General features: G+C 43.7%; 1 long non-coding RNA gene across 3 annotated transcripts in view; it reads right to left on the minus strand.

Annotated features, from left to right (window-relative positions):
- Positions 1–14,349, minus strand: part of LOC139036041 (uncharacterized) — a 39,052-nt gene extending 24,703 nt beyond the window's left edge. Inside the window, exon 1 of one of the 3 annotated variants that reach the window (XR_011488738.1) lies at positions 8,619–14,349. This is a non-coding gene — a long non-coding RNA (uncharacterized lncRNA). Of the gene's footprint in view, positions 1–3,903 lie in introns of all 3 variants that reach the window. The other 2 variants (XR_011488737.1, XR_011488736.1) reach the window with 2 other exon arrangements.
- Between the last annotated feature and the right edge of the window lie 5,225 nt (positions 14,350–19,574).

Raw genomic sequence — 19,574 nt, forward strand, 5'->3', positions numbered from 1 at the left:
TTTGGGCCATAGTCAGCATCAAAAGGTCAGAGAAATTGACTTCCAAACTAGATGATTTCATTGAGTGGAAGTCAAGTCCAACCAGACCTCCTGGGATCCAGAAAACTACAGACAGTGAGGCCACTGAGAGCCACGGACCAGCTCAAGTAGGAAAACATTTTCCTGACTCTGAGCTGAGCCTGGAGAGCAGTGGCATGGAACATGGAGGGAAAGCAGAAGTCAGCAAGGGGAAAGGCTGGAGTAGCACCATGTCTGCCCTGACAGGGCCCTCCTCCCTCCCCAGCCCACCTCAACAGATTCCCAGGTAGCTGCTGAGATAAGAGAATCACCACTATAACAACCATACTTGCCAGATAAGGAATCTTACAAGGCAGCAAAAAGCACTAGAATGAGCTCACCAACTCACTGTAGCTCTCAGAGCCTCCATTTGTTCATCTGATTGGTTCTGAACATTTATCTTCTCATGACAAGGATCAGATACCCACTCAAGCCCACTCAAAAGAAGTGAGACTGACTCATACAGGTCCCTCAAAATCCACAGGCAGCATGCAATCCACCTGCCTTTGTGGAAATAGATAGGAGTTTAAGAACTGTGGCTCAGTCTTTCAAGGGCTGTATGACCCATCTCTCCTCCATGTATCTCTGCCCACTCACCCCTTTCTCTCCACTAAAGGCTTCCTCTGCCACTATCTCAGCCTGTACAGTAGTCATTCTGGCTGCCTTTGCCCCCAAGACTACATGGTCTTTCAACTCAATGCCTCACAGCTCTATGGGGCAGGTCCTCATTGTTCCATTTCCAAATTTCCAGATTTCAGGTCCATCCTGGGTTAGGCAATCTTCCTTCACCAAATTAACTCACACAGTACAAACCTAGCACCTCTGCCAGACACTTCATCAAAGTGTGAAAGCAACCACCTGAGGAGGATTCTATGGTTAGGCAGCACCCCAAGGCATGTCCACTACAGTAATGCCCAAAAATCACCACCATTTTTTTTAAGCACCTACTAGATGACAGACATTGAGCTACACGTAATCCTCACTTCAAACATTCAAGGTTATTATCACAGATATGGAAACTGAGGCTCACAGAACTGAGGTAACTTATCAAGGGTCACTCAGCTAGTTAAGGGTGGAGCAAGAATTACAGCTCAGTCAACCCACTTTCACATCACTGCACTTCCCTTCTTGCCATTCAACCTAAGCTAACCAGACCAAGAGATGGTACCATTTCATCACATCACAGAAAAGCAGGTCAACAATCTCTACCTGGTCTGTCTGCCAGGTCATATTGGAAATAAAATCACAGTCTGGAAAGTGTATTGAGAAAGCTGTGCAAAGATAAATGTGAACCTTTGAACATGCCTGCTACCACTGTCCCCCAGCGTGGTATTTGCTCACTGGGCATTTGCCTGAGGGCTGCGGAGCATTTGTTCACCCCTGCCCTGTGGCCAGAATTGGTCATGGACACAGCAAAGGTCTTAGCAGCTGTCCAAGACCCCCTGGAAGGAACTACCCACTGTTTACAATCTGGTGGTATGGCCCCTCATAAACAGGATCTGAATTCTCAACCCAGATCTTGGCAACCCAAGGCAAGTTCTATTTGGATTGGAGGAACTTTCTTGTTTTTCACTAAGAAACTTAGCCTCCTATGCCAAAAGTTGGTCAACTATGTTCAAGCTGGGTATAATAGAGAATAAACAGACAGACAATTCTCAACTGCCATGATGCCCCTCGAATCACTCCAATTGCTAAAGGGGTCAGGCCCATGAAGGTTTTGCTCCAGAAAGGGAGTGGGATTCACAAGCTTTTTCATGAAGGTAGTGATTTCATTCCACTGGTATATATACCCAGAAGTGGGATTATTGAGCTGTAGAGTAGTTCTAATTTTTTGAGAAGCCTCCATATTGTTTTCAATATGTCTGTGTGTGTTTAGTCACTCAGTCATGTCTGACTCTTTGCGAAACTTTGGACAGTATAGCCCACCAGGCTCTTCTGTCCACAGGATTTTTCAGGAGTGTGAAGCCATTTCCTTCTCCAGGTTTTCAATATAAGTACACCAATTTACATTCTCACTAACAGTGCACAAAGGTTCCCTTGTCTCCAAACCCTCTTTAACACTTGTCTCTTGTCTTCATAATGAGAGCCATCCTGAGAGATGTGAAGTGACATTCCATTGTGATTTTGATTTGCCTTTCTCTGATCATTAGCAACACTGAGCATCTTTCATGTATCTATTGGCCATTAGTATGTCTTCTTTGGAAAACTGTCAATTCAGATCCTTCGCCCATTCTTTAATTGGGTTTGTTGTGGGTTTTGGTTTTGGGTTTTTTTTTTTTTTGCTATTGAGTTGTATGAATTTCTTATATATTTTGGATATTAAACTCTTACCAGATATGCCTTACAAATATTTTCTCCCATTCCATAGGTTGTCTTTTCATTTTGCTGTTTCCTTTGTGCTTCAGAAGCTTTTTAGCTTGAGGTAGCCCTGTTTGTTTATTTTTGCTTTTATTGCCTGTGCTTTGGGTGTCATATCTAAACAAACAAAAAAAATTCCAAGATCAATGTCAAGGAGCTTTTTTCCCATGTTTTCTTCTAGGAGTTTTATGGTCTCAAGTCTTTAAGTCTCTAATCTGTTTCAAGTTAATTTTTGTGGATGGTATAAGATAAGAATTCAGTTTAATTCTTTAGCATGTGCACATCCAGTTTTCCTAACACCATTTATTGAAGAAACTATCCTTTCCCCATTGCATATTCCTGGCTCCCATGTGAAAGATTAGTTGACCATAGAGATGGTAACTAAACTTTACAATATACACAAATATTAAATTGTTATGTTGCACATTGGAGACTAATCTATCAATTTTACCTCAATTAACAAAAAAGATCAGTTGATTATAAATGTGTGGATTTATAGGCTCTCTATTAAACTGTACCTGTTTCTACTTATGTATGAATCCCTCGGGTCTACACACTCAGCACTCAGTGGCTCGTAGATGCACGGGAAGTTATTGTCTGTGTCTGTCAATCACCACCACCCCTCCCCTCACCCTACACAGAAGTTGGAGAATGGGCTGCAACCCAAAACAGGATAACACCCTCCCCTTGATTAATAATTGACAAACAAGAAGGCTGCCAGGCCTGCATACCTTGAGTTTGTCCATTGCAACTCATTCCTTCTTTGGAGCCACAGTGAGCACAAATAGCTGTTTGTAATATGAATGGCTACTACTGGTACAAGATTGTACTGTTACCTCCAGAGCAGAGAAGATAAACAATGTTTTTAAATTGAAAATGTGAAACACATTCCAGCAGCACCGGTGCTTCTCCAAAATTCCAGATCAAAAAGGAGTAAAAAGAAGTTGAATCCTTCTTTAACGCACTGCAAGATTAGCTCAAATACCAGAAACATTGACTTTAAGGGGCAAATTCTTCGGAATTACATAATGGATTTACAAGTTCTTGCAAGTAAATTCTCTTTTCAATATGAAAACCTTCTTTCAGAAGCTGGCCCCATTTTGATAAGGGATTAATTTAGTGGTAAATGAAAGGACCCTTTGCCATTCAGAACCCTGGTTTGTGTGGTCTGCTTGGGAACCTATTGCAAATCCTCCAGCCCAAAGTACTTGGCTTCGATGGTGTTGAAATAAAGACCTCTCTCTTCCAAATCAGGTTGCCATTTATCAAAGCTGCAATTCTCCTCCTTAGGTCCGGTTCCATGTTCATCTGCTTATTTACCAAGTCTCAGTTGATCCTTTTAAACCCCAAATATAAACATGCTTCCAACTTTGATTTAAAGCCAAGGATTTCTAAAAGGAACTCAGACTTCAGAATGTTGTTCTTTCTTGTAGGGAGGCCTTATCAGATCCCATCACACACATACTGATTTTGTGAAAATAAACTTACTCAAAAATCAATAAGAAGCCCAGGTTTCAGGACCAGTGACAGTGAAAATAAATCATACATGTAGCTGTGAGGTCTACTGGCAGACGTTTCTCTTGTTCTTCAAATAAAGCAAAGAATCTGCTAAGAAACATTCAATTTTCATGTAATTCTGGATGGCCCAAAGGACACATAATTGCAAGCAGACATATCCAGTAGCCCAACACAGGCATGTGGGTTGAAACAATTTCAAAAGGAAAGATTTCTCTGGACCAAGGAATGATTATGTTTACAGTCGCCCTTTGAGACATTTGAGTTTTGCTTGTTAGTTTCTTCATAAGAAGACAGAAATCTTAGGAAATAAGAAGAATTTCTCCAAAGCTGATTGTTCATCTCCCCGCTGAATCCTCTAAAGAGAAGTGATTCCTTTATGTCTTAGCTCAGTCTCCTGCTTTCTATACAGCCTCATGCATTAAGGAAAATAGAAAGGTCGACTTTTCTCTGCTAGACAAGATCTGGCCAAATATTGATTGTTGAAGGCCAAGTTCTGAGATCAGCAATTTACCATTAATTTTCACAACAGACTAATAGGGCAAGTACAGATTTCAGCCTCATTTTATAGATGAAGGAAATGAGGCTCAAAAAGGTAAACAGCTTACCCAGCTTCACCCAGCTTGTAAAGACAGGCCTGGACTTCAATACTAGCCTGTCTGACTTCCGATGCTCAGCTGCTTTGCCTCCTCAGCTTGGGGTTGTATACTTCTGGCCTGGGGCTAGTGCCTGGGGTCTGCCCCCATGGAATTCTTCCTTCCCCACAGTTGCTTTCCTCCTCCTCCTCCTCCTCTGACTCCTCCATTCAGCTGGGGGAGCCTCTCCAGGCTTCTCTTCCAGTCCCCGTTTTCTCAGGGCTGCCCGAGATGACTCCCTGAGCAGATTACAAGCCCTGTGACCGTTGGTTCCCATTTATCTCCAGGGCTGAAACAGCACATCAAAGCTCTGAAAACTGTTGGTGCCTGACTGATGATTACTGGGGTTCAGAAAACGTCAGCTGCTCAGTCGCGTCTGGCTCTTTGCAACCCCATGGACTGTATGTAGCCTGCCAGGCTCCTCAGTCCATGGAATTCTCCAGGCAAGAATACTGGAGTGGATTGCCATTTCCTTCTCCAAGGGATCTTTCCAACCCAGGATGGAACCCCGGTCTCCTGCATTGAAGGCAGATTCTTGACCATCTGAGCCACCGAGGAAGCTCACTGGAGTTCAGATCCCTCTTCTTTTTTTTTTTTTAATTTATTTTTTACTGGAGGATATTGCTTTACAATATTGTGTTGGTTTCTGCCATACAACAATGTAAATCAGCCATAAGATACATATATCCCCTCTCCCAGGCTTCCCTTGTGGCTCAGCTGGGAAAGAATCCACCTGCAACGTGGGAGAACTGGATTTGATCCCTGGGTTGGGAAGATTCTCCTGGAGAAGGGAAAGTCTACCCACTCCAGTATTCTGGCCTGGAGAATTCTGTGGACTGTATAGTCCATGGGGTCGCAAAGAGTCAGACACAACTGAGCGACTTTCATTCACTCACTCACTCATCCCCTCTCCCTTGAGCCTCGCTCCTACCCTCCCCCCATCCCACCCCCTCTAGGTTGTCTCAGAGCTCTGCAGAGCCCCTCTTCTAAGGAATTGTTCATCTCATCTTCAAAATACCCTCGACTCCAGGCTCCTTTTATTCCATCACCAGGTCACAGATAAAAATATTCAGCCAAACCCACAGTCTCTTTTCCACACCAACAAAGAGAGACCATTTCCACCTATGCAGGAAGGGCCGCGGAAAGAGAAAGGAAAGGAGAAAAGAAAAGGGAGAGGGGAGGAGACAGCAGGAGCAGGAGCAGGAGGGTGTAGTTCTATCGCACTCCAGCAGTAAATCCTTTCTCCACCACTGCCTTGTATAAAGGCCCAGAAAAAGTAAAGAAATATGAGCTGGGGGTGGGGAAGAAACAGTGAGGAATCTATCTAAACATCTTACTCTGTTTATTTTCAATGCATTTTATTTCTCTTTATCCTTAAGAACAAGACAAAATAAAACCAAACCAACCAGCCGAGCTCTGTCTAAGAGGCCAAAGAAAATTTGACTTGTGACTTTTGTTTATTAACAAGGCCCACTCTCTACTAAAGAAAGAGGTGAACAGAAGGGCTCTAGATTAAAGTATGAAAAACCCAAATGAGCACTTAGAAACATGACAAACACAACCTCCCAGCCTGGAAACCCCTTTGGACTGATCCTGCCCAGAGATTCATTGAAAAGAGCAGTGGACTTGATGAGCTATCCCAACCCTGCATACAGGACAAGCTGTGTGACTTTGGGCAAATGACTTACCCTCTCTGAACTTTAGTTTCCTTAGTTACAAGATGGGAATCATTTAAATTTTACTTACAGGGCTGTTGTAAGGAATAAATAAGCTGTTAGGTCACAAAAGGTCCTCAATAAATGTTAGTCAAATTCCAATACTAATGGCCCCTTACACACAGTGGAGGTGACCACCGCCCTCCTGTAGTTTCCTCAATATCCGAAGTTCCTCTGACGATTCAATATAATTTGCCTACTATTAATACTTCTTCTTGTTCATCTACCTACCTCCCCTACCCCATACAAGATTCCATTCTCTCATTTAACTAAACACAGCTGTTGTTGCTGTCATCGCTTCGTCACTAAGTTGCATCTGACCCTTCTTCGTCCCCATGGACTGTAATTAATCTTTGGATATATCCTAGTCTATAGTCTATAAACTGCTTGCTCTCATGTCTGCCTGGGGGTTTGTAATACACTCCCTCCCCTTTGGACGCTGACCATTAGGTCACATGGAATCAACCCTAGCATGTAATTGGAATCACTGCTTTGTTGCTACCAAAGTCTTGGCTGGCAGCTGAAAAAAATGGAAACAAATTCCAAAAGTAACCAAATTGGTGGTGGTGGTGTTTTAGTTGCTAAGTTGTGTTTGACTCTTGCAACCCTTTGGACTGTAGCCAGCCAGGCTCCTCTGTCCATGGGATTTCCCAGGCAAGAATACTGGAGTGGGTTGCCATTCCCTTCTCCAGAAGATCTTCCCAGCCCCAGAATCAAACCCAGGTCTCCTACATTGCAGACTAATTCTTTACCACTGAGCCACTAGAGAAGCCCTAACATAACTAAGAAACAAACAACTGAGCCTTTGGTTGAAAATAATTCTCACTGAAGTATGCAAGGCTGCAGATAGCTTTGCCTCTTTGCCATAGGTAGACTCAGGGTAACAAACCTAGCTGTGTTTGCCTTGCACTGTCTCTTAACCTCCTTTTTACTTTCCTCCCCTCTGCACTGCGATGGTTGAGTCAGCTGGTTGGCAGACTCCTGTTCAGTCTATCTGACAGTGGGGCTCCAGTAAATGGACAGTAAATGCCAACTCAGGGACCTAAGAAATCCAAATTTTCTCTTCCCACATCTTCATCCTTTCCCTCTCACTCTCTCTAGCATCTCTCTCGCTTTGGCCTCCAAGACTCAGCATCTTTTCAGCTTAGTCCCCAATTTGGATGCCCTATCTACTCCAATGTGAGGAAATCCTCAAAGACAAACCATATGCAGGTTTTTTTTAATTAAGTCAGGAAGTCTTTAAGGAAGATGTCTCTTTATAAAACATAAACTTCAGTGCAAATTCTTCATTTTGATTGCTCAGAAATCATCATCATTCAGTTATAGGCTCTCTAAAGAAGGCTGAATAAATATGTCTCCTGTCTAAAGGAAGAGTCTGCAATGGAAATTCTGAGAAACTGGATTTCCCATGAAGAATCAAAAATCCATTCACTAAGCCAAATAGAAAGCATGCCCACTGACCTTCAAGTCTTCACCTTACTGCCAACCACAAGACAAACAAGCAGAAACAAATGTTATGCCCTTCCTCAAGCTGATTAGTGGTACCAGGAGCATCTGTGTGCCCAGCACTGTAGCATGAATCACTTGTGTAAGCAGATAGCCACTTGTCATTAACTAGACAACGATGGCCAAGCCAGCCCAGCCAAGAGTCTCTTCTCATTCTGCATTCAGAGGCCACAGAAGCATCTCTCTCAGAAGGCTGAGATTGCCTTGCTCCCCTCACATCCAATCAGGCTTGCCGCCCATCCCAGCCTAGGTTTTTGTCCCTCCTCACCTGGGCTATAACAATGGCTTTCCCAACTGAACTTTCCACCTCCCATCTCTCTCCCGGAGCCACCCTCATCAAATTTTCTAACCCTCTGCTCTCATTGCATTGCTTCAGGTAAAGATAAACTTCACTCTATCTCCCTCTTACCTGGAGATAGAAAAAGATGACTTTCTTCAGCCTCCATCATTCACTGCACCTCATCTGATGGAAGCCCCCAGCCATACGGCCAGGCACGTTTATCTCTCTGCTTTCCCACCACTGCATAGTTATTGCCACTCCTTGCCTCTGTTCTTGGTGCCCTTCTGGAACACCGTCTCTGTTCCTCTCTGTCCAAATTCCAGTCAAACTTCATATCTCTCTACCCAAGAAGCCATTCCCAACCAGAGTTTCATTCAACTTTCATTGAGCTCCATGAAATCCCCAACATGTTAAGCCTTCCTCTTTTTTCCCACTGTTCTAGGCATCAGCCCTGCAGTAGAGCAGAGGTCCTTCCTAACCTGAAACTACTTTGGTGCCCCTGATCAATTTCCATCTCTCTAAATACTCACATGTTCAATGAATACAACTGACCTTGTAAATGAAGACCCTCAAGAAAGGATAGGTTTCTGTCTGGAGAAACTGCAGTATCTCTCCCACAATGATATACTGCCCTTCAAGTTTTATGGAGAAATACGGATGGGCTAGGTTCCCAGAGAACTGGCAGAGAAAGGGCAAGTCAGCCTCCTCCCCTCCCCCAGTCACCCCACACTTGCCAGAGAGCGATTAAAATGCACTTCAGGGTGTCCATCTTTTCATCTGGAAAGGAAACAAGCCTTGCTGTTCTGTTTCTCCCATTTCATCAAGGACAGAGGTCATCCCGGGGAGGGGGAATGGTAGGTTCCAAGAGAGGGCTTGTGAGGGAGTGGGGGCTGGGGGGAACTCCCTCATCCCTTCTGTCTAGCTTGCTTCACCCTTTGAAGAGAACAAGCCTAGCTTTCAGAGTGAATTATTTTCAACACAGCCTCTGCCAGGACCAGGCTCTCCCTGGCTGGCTGAGGCAATACCCGGAAGGATTGAGAGATAGTTCAAGGTCAGACAGGGTGTCCAGACAGGACTGGCCAGAGGAGGTGGCACTGTGACAGCTGGGAGGAAAGGGACTGCAGAGGGGACAAGAGAGAAGGCAGAGTGCACATGTTAAATGAAAGCCCAGAAGTTTCTCTCCTCTTCCTGTCTCTCCCCTCCCTCTCTCTGTCTACACACACACACACACACACACACACACGCCTGCACAGACACACATTCTTTTCTTTCCCTCCTCTCCTCTGCCTTCCCAAGGCTTTCTATAAATAAACAATAAGCCCCTGAGCCTGCCTGCTGCCCACTATGAACACTTGCAGTGTTCAAACTGTTCCCCACTTCAGGCTTTGCAAAGCCCTTGCCCACAGGTAATGTTCACCAGATTCCTGCATCACATGCTTTCAAAGGCCTTGGAAGTCCCACACATGGAATCATGGGCACCCCACACCCCTGACTCGCCAAGTTCTGAGCCTTAATATGACCAGTTTCAGGTCGTGTTACTCAAAAGAATCCCCTATGGTTCAGGCCTCATGTGTGCATGTACGCTCAGTCATGTCTGACTCCTTTGCCAGGCCATGGACTGCAGCCCTCCAGACTCCTCTGTCCATGGGATTTTTCAGGCAAGAATACTGGAGTGGGTTGCCATTTCCTTCTCCAGGGGATCTTCAAACCCAGGGATCAAACCCAAGTCTCCTGCATTGCCAGGAAGACTCTTTACCACTAAGTCACTTGGTTCAGGCCACATCTATCTTAAACCATTATTTGCATGCCCCTAATAGTCAGACCCACAATCTAGTAAACATTTGTTCTGTTGCAGGCACTGTACACAAGTGCTTGACATGTATGATCGCATTTAAATTCCGTTAACAATCCTGAGTTGTCAATATGACACAGGCATTTTGTCAATGAGGAAGCTCTGATGTTATGTTACTTGACTGAGACCCTAGGTGGAGAGTGTGGGTACTGAGTTCTGAACCTAGATTTATATGACTGTAGTACCTGTGTTCTCAGCTCCTGTGCTGAGGTCCTCTTACTAAGAGTCCTTTAGAATCCAAGATTGCAGAGCATCTCCTGGAGGGAGGGGAGGATAGGTCTAGTTAGTCTTCTGGAATGCCAGGATCAGCAACCGATTAAATTTCCCCAGGCCTCCAGTGACATCTTTTACTCTTCACTTCAATGCACGTTTATCCTGCCAGACTCTGTGCTAGGTATTGTGACTAGAACAGTAATTAAGACAGACAAGTCCTGCCCTCACAGAGGCCACAGTCTAGTTAGGGGAGACAGCCCATAAACCAACACACAGTTAAATATGTATACCAGCTCACCAAGAAGTTCCAAATCAACAGAGAAAAAACATGACCTAGTTTTAATTTTTTCCCAACACTGGTTTTAATTTGTTCTCAGCTGTGTCAAATTATCTCCCTCCATCACTGCACCCCTTAAAATATCTCAGGCAGATTCCATTGCTTCCTGTCACTTTTGGTTATTGAGATTTAGTCTGGGCCAATGTAAACTCCCACCTCATATCTGATTGAAAGCCCTCTGCCCTCCTTGAGTGGCCAGGACTTGCTGCTGGAGGGGCTTGGCCAGAGGGGGCAGAAAGCCTTGAGTTCTTCCTCCCCACTCCCTGCCCCTTGCCACCTAGAGCCCACCTCACAGACTGTTATTGCTGGAGGCACCCTCACCCAAAGGGTGGCCATCCTGGCTTGGGGCTCAGTACCTTCCTGATGTCCTTCTGACCCATGGGAAAGTCAGACATCCTGCCAAGCCCTGGGAGAGACCTTGCTCCAAGGGCATCCTTTCAGCCCTGCCTTTTCTTGTCAATATATCTTCCCCGGGACACAAACAGACACAGACAGATAGCAGTACTGCTGCTCAAGCAGAAGTCCAGCCAGAGAATGTGATACTGGCAATTCCCAGAGCACACCCCCATCTCTCCCTTGACTCAGAGGAGGGAGGAGGCATACTGTCCCTGCCCCAGGAAGGTATATTCTCACCAGGAGCTCTGCTCTCCCTCAAGCTGACTTTGAGGATCCCCACCCTCTCCTCGAGCTCAGCCTTTTCCTCACAGACCCAAGACAGGGGAAGAGTAGATGGTACTGGGGCCAGTTCTGCCACCTCAATTGCTGAAAATTAGTTGGGAGCTCTCTTTAGAAACAGAGTGAGCTTAAGACCTTTTGTGTTACCTGTGAGCCTTAGCAGCCATTCCAAGACAACAGAAAGGTCTCATTCAACATCCAATTTCAGATAAAATTATAATTGTGAGATACATTATGAAGGAAAAGAAGAGAGTACCATGAGAGGAGGGCTTCCCAGGTGGTGCTAGTGGTAAAGAATCCACCCGCCAATGTAGGAGATGTAAGAGATGCAAGTTTGATCCCTGGATTGGGAAAATCCCCTGGAGGAGGGCATGGCAACCCTTCCCAGTATTCTTGCCTGGGAAATCCCATGGACAAAGGAACCAGGTAGGCGATGGTCCATGGAGCTGCAAAGGGTCAGAGGCGACTGAACATACCAGCACACACCATGAGAGGAGATGTTCACGTGCTGGAATCAGACTCCTTGGGCTGAAATCCCAGCTCTGCCTCTTTTTAACTGTATGCCCTCGCCAGATTACTTAACTTCCCTGTGCCTCAGCTTCTTCACATGTGAAATGGGGATGATAATAGTACCCACCTCATAGGATTAGATAAGAAAACATAAATAACCCTGTTAACAGTACCTGGCACATTAATACATGCTCAGTTAATATAAATTTCGTGAGGACATGGATTGAGGGATCCAAATACTTCATAGACCCTCAAGAACAGCTGATGAAACAACAAATGTGGGAGAATATCCAGGAATACCTACCCGAGAGGGGATAGTCAGAGAGACCATTCTGAGGAGGGGACACTTAAGCATTGACACGAAGGATGAGGGAACCATCAGCCAAAAAAGTCAAAAGAAGGCCAGAGGAACAATGGGTTAGTTACTCGAGCCTCCCTACAGTAAAATTTCTCCAAAGTCTGATGTAGGCAGATTGTACTTGGATCACATTACATGGCAGACCTAGAAAAGTTGCCTTAGACATTTAATACAATGCGTACATACAGAGTCCTAAGTTGCTAATTCCCTCAAGATCAAAAAAGTTGCTGTTGACTTCCAGGAGCTAAAGCCCTGCAGGCGCTCTGTCCACTTTACAGCAGCCCTAACAGTGCATTCAGCGGTGCAACACTTTCCTCTCCTGGTGTCTGGCCAGGAGTCTTCAAGGAGCCCCCTGCTTCTTCAGGACATGCTGCTTGTCTGCAAAAGAGTCTGAGACCAAAGTTGTCCACTTTGTCTGCAATATCACCCGGGGACAGGGTCCCTGCTCCCCACTCAAGGCCAACTTGTAAAACCCTACAGAGACTGGCACCAATCCATGGCCCCGTGAGCTCCTCTTTTTGCCCCCCTGTATCTGACAGCATCCTGCCCCATTCCACCTTCTAAGAAATGAGTTCGAGGGCAGATGGAACAAAGAGCCAGAGCAGGGAAGTGCATAGGAGCAAAGACAGGTAGAAAAGACACAGCTGGGTTTGCCCCGTCACAGAGCATACACCTGAGCGCTCTCTCTCCTCAGCAGGCACACAGGAAAAGAGCAGTGAATAAATGTCAAAAGGAGGGTTCTGATTCTTCTTAAGGAACTCAAGAACTGGGATGTGAAAGAGTAAGCAAAGTTAAAGGCTTCCAAGATTCACAGGGTCCAGGCCAAGGATGCAATTGGAGGCCCCAGCCCAGCCAGTTCCCTTCTCTTGCCACCCTGCCTTCATCCTGCCACACTGGGGACCTCATCCTTATGCAGTGGACACACCAGCCCACAAGCCTTGTCCACTTGAGCTCCCCCACCCCCTCCAGACAGCCACCTCTCAGGACCAAGGGTGCAACCACCACCCTCAAGAAGACTCACTCAGAGCAGGGCCCTGGAGGTGGGCTCGGTTGGGGATGCCATTCCAGGGTCCAGGGGCACCGTGAGCATAGTCTAGAAGGGAGATGAGCAGAGGTTCCAGATGGGCACACCCCCTTGGCCTCAGGGATCGCTCACTCTATGGGAAGAGCTACGGTTAGAAGAGGGTCAGAGAAGGACCTTCCAAAGTGCAGGGGCTGAGGGCAGAGGGGCCAAGGGCAGTATAGTGCACTTATTAGTGGAATACCAGAAAGTAGAACTGGGACAAGTGGACAGGAATTGGAGGGAAGAATATGCCCTAGAGAACTTTCTTCCCTTGTGCACAAATTTGTATGTCCAGCTCTAAACTCATCTGCATCACCAACTATCCATAAAGTAATGATGGCTCCACTGTCACCTCTAACTCAGTATGTGCAAAAATATAATCTTCCTCCCATAAGTCACAAAACCTCCACTGAGCCAGGGGTACCATCATTTTCACATGTCCTAATAAGCTAAAAGAGCCGAATCACCTTCTCTGTCCTCTTCACCTTCCCCAGTACTTGGTTTATCTCTGTTTCAGGTCCCTTAACTAAAATTTAATAATAATTATTATATGTAGGTAAAAATGAAATCTTTTTTTTTGATGAGAGGTAAGACTTTGGAAATTGGAAAAAGAAAAAGAGCTTTTGAGAAATAAGAGACTTTATCTTCCTATCAGATCTTAAATCACAGCCATTCAGTACTCACATCTACCTGCAATGACCTCGGGAGCATAATGACAACTCGAATGGCATTAAATAACTTGCTTCTAATATAAGGCCCTAAGAAGAAAAAAAATTTTATGATAATGACAGTGGTCATGAAAAGAGTTTAAATGTATGCATAGACAGATTTCCTTGATGGTCCAGTGGTTAAGACTCCAAACTTCTAATAAAGGGGGTATAGGTCTTAGTTCTGGTTGCAGAACTAAGAACCCCATGCCACGTGCTGGCCAAAAAATAAAAACAAAAAGCACACAGAACATTTGTTGTCTGCTACCAACATGGTTCAGACAGTCAAGAATCTGCCTGCAATGTGGGAGACGCATGTTCAATCCCTGAGTTGGGAAGATTCCCTGGAGAAGGGAATGGCTACCCACTCCAGTATTCTTGCCTGGGGAATTCCATGGACAGAAAAGCCTGGCAGGCTGCAGTCCATGGGGTCACACAGAGTTGGACACGACTGAGTGACTAACACATTTATTTTTTTATCAACACAGTTAGGGATTCCTTGGTGGCTCCATCAATTCAGAGACTGCCTGCAATGCAGGAGACCCAGGTTCAATCCCTGGGTTGGGAAGATTCCCTGGAGAAGGGAATGGCAACCCAATCCAACATTCTTGCCTGGGAAATCCCAAGGACAGAGGAGCCTGGCCGGCTACAGTCCATGGAGTTGCAAGAGTCAAACACAACTTAGCAACTAAAGCACCACCACCAACATCATGGTTACTGCTGGAATTCATTTCCAGTTTTTCAGTTGCCAGCCAAGACTTTGTTAGCAACAAAGAGGCAATTCCCATTGTATGCTAGGGTTGATGCCATGTGACCTAATGGTCCGCGTCCAAAGGGGAGGGTATGTATCACAAATCCCCAGGCAGACATAAGAATGAGCAGTTTATAGACTATTAACTAGGGTATATCCAAAGATTAATTTTGAAAGTTGCATCATCCAACAGTGTACATACAGAACATTTAAGTCTTTGTGTGTCTCAGGTTACAGCCATTTTTAGTTACTATGAATCTGGTCAGCATTATAAATGGACAGGATAAAATATCTGCTGGAGGAGCAGATATAAGCATGTGACTCACCAGCTCCTCCAACTCAGTGGACCCATATGAATAAGAAGCTGTTAACACCTAGATCCAGTAACAGCGCCTCCAGTAAAGGAGCTGTGAGAAGTTGGAACCAAATAGCCAGGAGTCCCCGTGGGTATCTTAATGACTGTATCCTTCCATGACATGCACCTATATTTTTTGTTGCTGTAATGGCAAATTTGGCCTGATCATTGTTTCCAAGCACACTGAAACTAGATGATGATATATTATAGTCAGAACTGATCCCAAGATGGGAGGTGCCTCTCTCTGCCAGGGTTTGACAAAGTCTTAATATAGATAAATAAAGACTGAGAGACTGTGCTAGGAATCAGAAAGGTACAGCAATGTAGGTGCCTATAGTTGCAGGTACCAGCAAGAGTGCCATGTAGAATGTTAAGGGAGGGTGGTTGCCAGAATTAAATAGGATCAGCCTTTTTGTCACCTAGAACCCCAGGTGTAAGCACAAATAACCTAGAAAATAGCTGGTCCTTGACAAAAACATCCAAAGATTCAGTTTTTATTTTCATTTCTGTAGCAGCAATGAGGACACAAAGAAAACTTCTACTCAATTTGACACCATCTGGCATCTCAAAAGTATAGGAAAAAAACAAAGAGGGTCCTTTATCATGAATTCAAACCACATCCTAAAGGGACTGGGAGGACATCACTTTCAAAACCCAGATATTTCCAATTTATTACTCTTAAGGGTTACATAGGGACTAAATCATCAGTAACCTCCACCAAAAAAACTTGGAAAAGAAAATAAAAAAGAGAGAGATGGAGGGGAAGAGGGAGGGAAAGAAAAGGGGAGAGAGGAGGAAGGAAGAGAGAAGGGAGAAAAAGAGGAGGAGAGAGGGAGAGGAAGAGAGAGAGGACCACGAAGATGAAAGCCACAGCATCTTTTGTAACCTAATCCTGGAAGTGCCATATCACGATTTCTGCTATGTTCTATTGGTTACAGAGCAACTCTAGTGTAATATGGAAGGAGACTATAGTTTAGGGCTTCCCTGGCGGCTCAGACGGTAAAGACTCTGACTGCAATGTGGAGCCCTGGGTTGGATCCCTGGCAGGAGACTACCCTAGGGTGAAACTCAGAAGGTGGAGCTTTCTGGGGCTGTCTTTGTAGGCTAACTATCACAATCTCATATACAATAACTGCTAAATTCTCCACTTATTCTAATAATTTATTAGTAGATTTTTTGGCTCTTCTATTCAGACAAACATATTATCTGCAAATAATATACTTTCTTTCCTTCCAATTCCATTTTTACTTCTTTCTTACTTTAGTTCACTGGCTCAGATTTCTAGCACGGTATTTGAAAGAGGTGGTGATAGAGGATCGAATCTTAAAACTCTTGTCAACCTTTACCTGAGTGTGAAGTTTGTGGTAGATTTTAATTGTTCTTATTTTTAGTCAATATCATTTTTTCAAATTAAAGGAAGTGAAAGTGTTAGTCGTTCAGTCGTGTCTGACGACCCCATGAACTGTAGCCTGCCAGGCTCCTCTGTCCATGGAATTCTCCAGGCAAGAATACTGGAGTGGGTTGCCATTCCCTCCTCCAGGGGATCTTTGTGACCCAGGGAAGTTTCCCTTTATTCCTAGTTTGAGTAGTAATAGTTGTTGTTGTTGTTGTTTTTATTAATGGTATAAAATTTTTAAACACTTTTTGGTATCTATTGATTTGATCATGTTTTTATTCCTTTAATCTGTTTATGTGGCAAATTATAGTAGTTGATGTTCTAGTGTTGAACCAATCTTGCCTTCTTAGAATATCCCCAACCTGATTACAACACCTTACCTTTTTATATATTTTGGATTAATTTTTAATAATTTATTGTTTATAAATTTTTCCATCTATTTATAAGTGAAGTTGTTATTCTTTCCTATACTGTCTTTGTAAAGTTTCAGTGTCAAAGTTACGGTAACTTAACATATGTCAGGGAATGTTCCTTCTTTTTTTATATATACTGCAGAATATTTTAAATAAAATTAGAAATATTTGATTCTTAAATGTTTGATGCAACCCACCTGAAAAAGATATCTAGGCCTTGTATTTTACTTATAAATGGATTTTAAACTACTAATCTTAAATGTTTATAGGACTAACCAGATCTTGTATTTCTACCTGAGATTATGTTGAAATAACACATTTTTCTAGAAATGCATCTGCTTTGTTTATTTCAAGATTTATCAGTATAAAATTATTCCTAGTGCTTTTATATTAATTTTTAGTTATGTATTTGTTACCTATGCTTATGACATTTTTTAAATCCCAAATTTTTTAATGTTCTCATTTTTATTTTCATGCATCTTATCAAAAATTTTATTCACTTTTTATTTCACTGGATGTGAATTCATGTTTGATGAAAATTCTGTGTGCTTATGTTTGAAGATACACTCACACAGAGCACTTACATTTGCTTCTAATAAGAATCTGTGGGTACTGCAACCAGAAGCCATTTTTAAACAGACTTTCTGCTTGAGGTTTTTCAGAACACAGGAATGTGAATTCGGATTGCAAATCCATGTGAGGAACAGATTGTGGTTACGAATTTTAAGAGGAGGTTTTTTTCCCCCTCTGCCCAGAGATAGAGGCATCTTTCTTAGTTGACTTTCTTTGCAAGAGAGTTTTATCCTTTTCTTACCAAGGGTCTATCCTTTCTTGGTTCTGGCTATGCTATTCACTGTGACCCCATTACCACCTTAATCTGCATCTTCCATCCTCAAAGCAGCCGTAGATGTCAAAAAAAGCAACGCTGGTCACCTAGGGATTCACAAGTGACTTCAGGACAGGTGCCAGCCATTTACCTTCCTAGAGTTCTGCTTTTGCTTTTTGTTTAGAGGACTAAGGAAGTTATTCCCTGGTGACTTGTTTCCCTGGTGGCTCAGAGGTTAAGTGTCTGCCCACAATGCGGGAGACCTGGGTTCAATCCCTGGGTGGGGAAGATCCTCTGGAGAAGAGAACGGCAAACCCACTCCAGTATTCTTGCCTGGAGAATCCCATGGACGGAGGAGCCTGGTGGGCTACAGTCCACGGGGTCGTAAAGAGTCGGACACGACTGAGCGACTTCACTTCACTTTCACTTTAGAGGACTAAGGATGTTATTCCCTGGTGGCTCAAATAGTAAAGAATCTGCCTGTAATGCAGGAGACCATGGTTCTGATCCTTGGGTCGGGAAGATCCTCCGGAGAAGGGAAAGGCTACCCACTCCAGTATTCTTGCCTGAAGAATTCTATGGACAGAGGAGTCTGGTGGGCTACAGTACATGGGGTAACAAAGAGTGGGACATGATGGAAGGACTAACTCACTTTACTTTCTTCCCAGCTTAGCAGTGCTTTGATAACATAGTTAGAAAATATTTTATCTAGCACTTTTGAGTGCTTTGTACTGGGAGAGTTTTGGTGGGGAATAATCTAGACTTTATATTTAATTGTCACATCTTCAAAGCCATTCTCAGCCATGTTGCACAGGGTATAAGTTTGGGTCTCCTATGAAGCACTTCTTTAGGTATTAGAACAATCTCTAAAATGCTTCTGGAGGACAATGATGAAATAGCTTTCTATCCAGGCTAGGATCTTGGTTATATTCTTCAATTTTCACATTAACAAAGTATAGTTATTCCCTATCCTTAGATTTCTAGAAGAAGTTCACATAGGATGATGCACTGAACTGTATAAGGTTAAGAGAGAATAGCTTGCAGTAGACTAATGCTCCGGATGAGAACAACTAGAAAAGTTGTATAAAATACAACTAAATGTTTGAAAGCATTAAGCTATTGCTGAGACAACCAGGGACTTGAAATGAGGAGAAACTATACGGAGAGAATCAAAGATAAGATATATTATCACTTTTGAATATGATAGAGTAGCTTGAGGCAGACAAGTACTACCATGAAGATGAACAAGACACTCTAGGGATAAATACCAACAAATTGTTTAAAAGCACTGGAAAGTTACTAAAACAACCAGACTTTATGGCTAAGTTGAACTGACACACTGCAGCCGTTTGTACCTGGATGTATTTGCTGATTCTGGACAAGAAAATGAAAATCTGAACTTTGCCTTGGAAGAATACCAATGACATTGACAGATGGCTTCAAGAAGCTGGAAAAAAAAAAAAGAAAATTTAAGAGTTCAGACTACGTCAATATTCTGGTGAGAGGGTGTGTCGAAGACTGAACCTGACCCTCAGCTCCTTTTCCACTTAAGATATTTGTCAAATTTCAAAGCTGCCAAGGGCAGGAGGCTAAAAGGCTTACAAGAAAAACACAGTTGGGATTTTGACAATATAGGGGTGTTGAGGAATCTAACTGTTCAAATGAACTTATTTACAAAACAGAAATAGAGTCACAGATATAATAAACAAACTTATGGTTACCAGTGGGGTAAGGGGTGGGGAGGGATAAATTGGGAGCTTGGGATTGACATATGCACACAATAGTATATAAAATATTATAGATAACTAATAAGGACCTAGGGGCTTCCCCAATGGTTTAGCAGCAAAGAATCCACCTGCCAATGCAGGAGATTTAGGTTTGATCCCTGGGTCAGGAAGGTCCCCTGAAAAAGGAAATCGCAACTGACTCCACTATTCTTGCCTGAAAAAATCCCATGAACAGTGGAGCCTGGTGGGCTACAGTCCAAAGGGTCGCAAATAATCAGATGTGACTGAGTACACACACAATAAGGACTACCGTATAGCACAGGAA

Source organism: Odocoileus virginianus, chromosome 7, assembly GCF_023699985.2.
Source record: "Odocoileus virginianus isolate 20LAN1187 ecotype Illinois chromosome 7, Ovbor_1.2, whole genome shotgun sequence".
In the NCBI taxonomy this organism is placed as follows: domain Eukaryota; kingdom Metazoa; phylum Chordata; class Mammalia; order Artiodactyla; family Cervidae; genus Odocoileus; species Odocoileus virginianus.